Below are 6,024 nucleotides of genomic sequence, written 5' to 3'. Positions count from 1 at the left end.
TGGCTTTCTTCTACCGTTGGTCATGTTGGCACAGAAGGTGTTCACAATCTTGGACTTCAAAGATTGCACCTGCTTCAGAATGGCTGAGTAGTTTGCAGAAGGCATCTTAACAGATGGTAACAGAGAAGCAAGAGATAAGTGCTGCAACTGATGCAAGGTGCTGGCGGTGACACTATCACAAAGCTGGTTGCTGTAAAAATGTGGCCAAGGGAATGTGAGCTACAACACAAGAGTGGTTCAACATCAACTTTCAGAAGCACAAGAGTCTCATGCAAATCTATTGTTCTTGAAATAATGAGCACAGGACCATATTCATCCCTTTTGGGCAACAGTCAGAGAAAGGGGCACCCATAGAGAGAAAAGATCTGGTAATACTAGTTAGGGAGTGGAAGAAGCCAGTTAGCCAGTTGATATAGTTTGGCTGTGTTCCCACACAGATTCTCATTTTGAATTGTAATCTGAATTGTAATTCCCATGTGTTGGAGCTGGGAACTGGTGGGAGGTAATTTATTCATGGGGGTGGTTACCCTCATGCTGTTCTTATGATAGTGAGTTCTCACGAGATCTGATGGTTTTATAACAGGCTTTTCCCCATTTTGCGTGGCACTTCTCCTTGCTGCTGGCATGTGAAGAAGGACATGTTTGCTTCCCCTTCTGTCATGATCGTAAGTTTCCTGAGGCCTACCCAGCCATGCTGAACTGTGAGCCAACTAAACCTCTTTACTTTATAAATTACTCAGTCTCGGGTATGTCCTCATAGCAGAGTGAGAACAGACTAATATACCAGGGTACAGAAGAAGCCTAAGACCAAACTGTACCTCTCTGTGCTTTAAACACAGACCAACACCTGGATGAGTGTTTTTCTTTTTCTTCTGTGCACATTTTTTGTATTTGGCTGCTTTTTAACTTGCCAACTCTGACAGAACAATGCCATCTCCGAGACACTTTTTATCTACACATAAATTAAGTTGCTTTATTGCTTTAGCTTCTCTGAATTTTGTGCATTTTAGGGAGAGCTCTCAGCGTTTCCTGCTTACAGTCTTACTTTAGGCTTCTCCAAAAGCCAATCCTGAGAAAAGGATGTAGATACATGTATTTTATTTTATTTTTTAAGAGACAGGAGTCTTGCTATGTTGCCCAGGCTGGACTAGAACTCCTGGGTTCAAGTGATCCTCTCACCTCAACCTCCTGTGTAGCTGGGACTATAGATGCATGTCACAATGCCCCAGGTAGTTTCAGAGGTGATCCCAGGAAGTGCAACAAGGGAGTGAGGAGTGAAGTAGAAAAGGGAAGACAGCCAATGAAAGGTATGTGCACAAGGGAGCAGGTTACTGCCATCTCAAGCTTTCCAGGAGTGTGGCCCAAAGAGGGATAGGGAAGTTGGGCTGTTTTTGTACCAGTTCCAGTTTCTCACTGGTTGAAAATTGCTGCTGGGGAAATTAAACCCATTACACTTCTAGGCTGCCCTACATACAGGCAGAGCAAACTCCTCTAGTGCCAAGAAAGCCCCACAGGCAGAGAAGCAAGCAGAGAGGCATGGATAGTTGAGGTAGAAAGACATGGATGTGTGGCGCAACTGCAATGAATCCACACATTTGGCTGAGGGGTATAGATTGGGGCATCAGTTGCTTCTATGATACACTCTGAGATTATTTTGCAAAGGACAAAAATCCTCAAGCACGGAGAAAAACAATAGCAACGGCCTTCCTCTGGCATCTAGAAGGGAAGAAGATAAGTTAATTAGTAAAAGGTTAGAGGCAGTTAAAATGAACTCTGAAACCGAGACTATTTGTTAAACTTTGCAGACCAAATCTTTAAACTGGAATTGGATCCCTTTAATGAAAATCCCCTTTGCTGTTGCTGAAGAACAAATGAGGAAAGAAAAGAAACCAATATGTTTATTGCTTTCACCTATAAACCAAGAACCTCACTGAACTATGTTAAATAACAACTGTTTGGCTCTGTTTCTGTGAAGACCACATGGGGACTGATGGGTATTTTTAAGTTTTCTCTTACTAGTCATTGTTCTGATTCATTACTAAGACGGAGCCACTCAAAGATGAGTGCTTTCTGAACGAAAAGCTGGATGACAAGATATGAAAATGGGTCTTAAACGCAGTGGATTTCACCGGGGTTGGAAGCATGGGCAGAGCAGAGAGAAACTAGAAAGGAAATACTCTCAGTGGTATCATAGATTTTAAAAATTCACCCCAATTCTTCATTTCCTCTTAATTAAGTTATAAATGCATACCTCTGTCTAGTGTACCGAGTGAACTGCCCCACCCATTGATTCTAGATTTGGCCATCTAACTTACTTTGGAAAAGAAGTTGTTAGCAGACATGGCATAACCTGTATGTTGGCTTATCTTCTTGGCAATCGTGATCATCCACGAAACGAACATGTCCCATGGGCTGCTATGTCTTCTCCTTTAGCCAAGGCCCTGGAAAGAAACGTGGAGCAAACTTGAACCCATCATAGCCAAGAGCTTCAGTCTTGGAACATAAATACGGAAAATGAGCTGCCCAATCAAGTGTATTCTAAATGAGTCAATAGCAGTCAACTCGAGAACCCAAGCATGAGAGCAGACGCTTACTACTGTAACCACTAAACTTGTGGATAAATCTATAACGTAGCATTATAGCAGCAATAGTTGACTGATGTAAGTGGTAGATTATTTTTCTTTTCTTGCCTGTAGTTAGGGTGATAATTATAATAGGGGAATAAAGACTCTTGCTAAGACCAAGGGTTTACTGAGGAAACTAAAAAACATGAAATGATTAGGAAAGAGCCAATGAGAAGGGCTCCCCAGAGGGAATCTGTAGAGGATTCTGGGTCAAGTGACCGCTGTCCCAGTGACAAAATTCTGCCTTCTCTCTAGTGATTGTGGATGATTTGAGTAGATGAAGACAATGGGGCTCTCCAAAATAATGTTCATCTGTATTCATTATTTTTTGTTTTTGATAAACATTACAGAATGTTTGGAAATAGTTAACACTCAGGTTTTGAAAAGGTGAGCTTTCCTGAGTGTATAGGGGAGGTTCTCAAATGAAAAGATATTTTAATACCTTTAAAAATATTTAAACAAATCAGAGCTCCTTTATGCCAATACATCTCTGAAGAAAAGCTTATTCCAAATAGTTGTGCTATGAAGATAATGTGTACATAATATTACACTGACCTTTTGGACACAGAAGGATATACCTTAAATCTTTTCAAGTACATTAGAAAACTATTTAAATAATAAAGATTCAAGAGAGTCATACGAGTGTTTTGAATGTTTGCTTATTGAATTTCAATATACTTCAAATTAGAAAATCAACATTATTATTATTATTATTTTGAGACAGAGACTCACTCTGTCTCCCAGGCTGGAGTGCAGTGGCATGATCTCGGCTCACTGCAACCTCCGCCACCCGGGTTCAAGCAATTTTTGTGCCTCAGCCTCCCAAGGAGCTGGAACTACAGGTGCCTGCCACCATGCTTGGCTAACGTTTTTGTATTTTTAGTAGAGATGGAGTTTTGCCATGTTAGCCAGGCTGGTCTCAAACTCCTGACCTCAGGTGATCCGCCAGCCTTGGCCCCTCAAAGTGCTGGGATTACAGGCATGAGCCACCATGCCCAGCTTAGAAAATCAACATTATTGAAGAACTTGAGATGAAAATCAAAGATCTAGTCTTTGCATCCCCATATTCCCTAATTTGACAGTAAGCCTTACTGGTTTATGGATTTACTGGATTTCTATAAAAATTTTAATGAATAAACAATCCCTTTGACATTTATAATCTATTCCAGAACACTAAAAAGATGAAAACCTTCCTAAATAATTACACGTGGCTTGACAAATGCCCAATAAAGAGAGCACCAATAAAGAGAACAGATATTAAGCTCGATGCAAATAAAAATAATGAATAAAATATTTTCAAATTTACTGTAACAACATCTTAAAGTATTAACAATGCATGGGGATCAAGGAAGGTTTACTTTAGGAATGCAAGAATATTGTAGTAATAGGAAATGCATGCGTGCTTAAAGCACTGGATTAACAGAATAAATGAGCAGAACATATACTATCTCAACAGTCATTGGAAAAGTATTTGACAGACTATATTAGCCACCGCTGTCTAAAAAATTAAAAACTCTCAGGGAGTTGGGAAAAAGAGGACATTTCCTAAGTTTGACAGATTGCCTTCAAGAAAACTGTCAAACCAGTGATAAAATGTTACTTATTCTCACAGTAACATCACAGGCAAGGCAATAATTGCACAAATCCCCATTATTCAAAATACTCCTGAGGGTCCTATAAAAAGAGACCAAAACATTGATAAATACTAGAAAAAAATAAATCCTTTCACATTAAAATTTAAAATAATGAAATAAAAACACATTAAAGAAATAGATTTGCCAGATGTCTAGGAATAACAAAACATAAAAAACCATCATTTCAATATAGCAACAATGAGCCATCAATAAAAAGATCCCATTCAAAATACAACAAAAGCGTAATATCTGTTTCCCCACAAAACCTTGAAGTTACTAAAAAGTCATATTTAAGGTCAGAAAAATACAACTAAACATAAGAAAGTGAGTAACATGGCTTGAAATGGGAAGTCTAACATTTATAAGTTTTAAATTTTTTCTTAATCTACCTATTCAGCATTATCCCTATTAAAACTCTAAGGGTAATTTTAAATGAAGCTATTCCAGTTGATTCAAAATGCTATCTCTAAGAGTAAATGCATAAGAACAGCCAGAAATATTATAACAAAGATAGCATTCATATGAGTTGAAAAGGAATAAATAAATGGTATTTAAATATGTGGTACATACCATTATTATTCCATTTACACTTTACACAGTTGAGGAAACTGAAATACAGGGAAGTTAAATAGCCTGTCAAGGATCGCATAGCTGCCAAGTGGTGAAACCAAGATGCAAACTCAGAGCCAATGCTCCTCACTTACTTACCAGCATGCTATACTGCCTCTGGCAAAAATATGGATGTGTGTATACAAATATTGAACAAAACATTGACATCCATCACATACAAAGTTCCCATCAGTCAATATTAAAAACAAACAACTCAGTAAAAATAAAAATGGGAATAGGGTCTATAAGCAATTTTCTTTTTTTTTTTTTTTTTTTTTTTTGTTCTTTTTCTTTTTTTATTTTTTATTATACTTTAAGTTCTAGGGTACATGTGCATAACGTTTATATCATGTATAACTCCCCAGTGCAATCCCTCCCTCCTCCCCCCTCCCCATGATAGGCCCCAGTGTGTGATGTTCCCCTTCCCGAGTCCAAGTGATCTCATTGTTCAGTTCCCACCTATGAGTGAGAACATGCGGTGTTTGGTTTTCTCTTCTTGTGATAGTTTGCTAAGAATGATGGTTTCCAGCTGCATCCATGTCCCTACAAAGGACGCAAACTCATCCTTTTTGATGGCTGCATAGTATTCCATGGTGTATATGTGCCACATTTTCTTAATCCAGTCTGTCACAGATGGACATTTGGGTTGATTCCAAGTCTTTGCTATTGTGAATAGTGCCGCAATAAACATACGTGTGCATGTGTCTTTGTAGTAGAGTAATTTATAATCCTTTGGGTATATACCCAGTAGTGGGATGGCTGGGTCATATGGTACATCTAGTTCTAGATCCTTGAGGAATCGCCATACTGTTTTCCATAATGGTTGAACTAGTTTACAATCCCACCAACAGTGTAAAAGTGTTCCTATTTCTCCACATCCTCTCCAACATCTATTGTTTCCTGACTTCTTAATGATTGCCATTCTAACTGGTGTGAGATGGTATCTCATTGTGGTTTTGATTTGCATTTCTCTGATGGCGAGTGATGATTAGCATTTTTTCATGTGTCTGTTGGCTGTATGGATGTCTTCTTTTGAGAAATGTCTGTTCATATCCTTTCCCCACTTTTTGATGGGGTTGTTTGTTTTTTTCTTGTATATTTGTTTGAGTTCTTTGTAGATTCTGGATATTAGCCCTTTGTCAGATGAGTAGGTTGCA

This window comes from Trachypithecus francoisi, unplaced genomic scaffold (assembly GCF_009764315.1).
Source record: "Trachypithecus francoisi isolate TF-2019V2 unplaced genomic scaffold, Tfra_2.0 Lachesis_group21, whole genome shotgun sequence".
Taxonomy (NCBI): Eukaryota; Metazoa; Chordata; class Mammalia; order Primates; family Cercopithecidae; genus Trachypithecus; species Trachypithecus francoisi.
The sequence above is the reverse complement of the archived record's forward strand: the minus strand, read 5'-3'. Positions refer to the sequence as shown.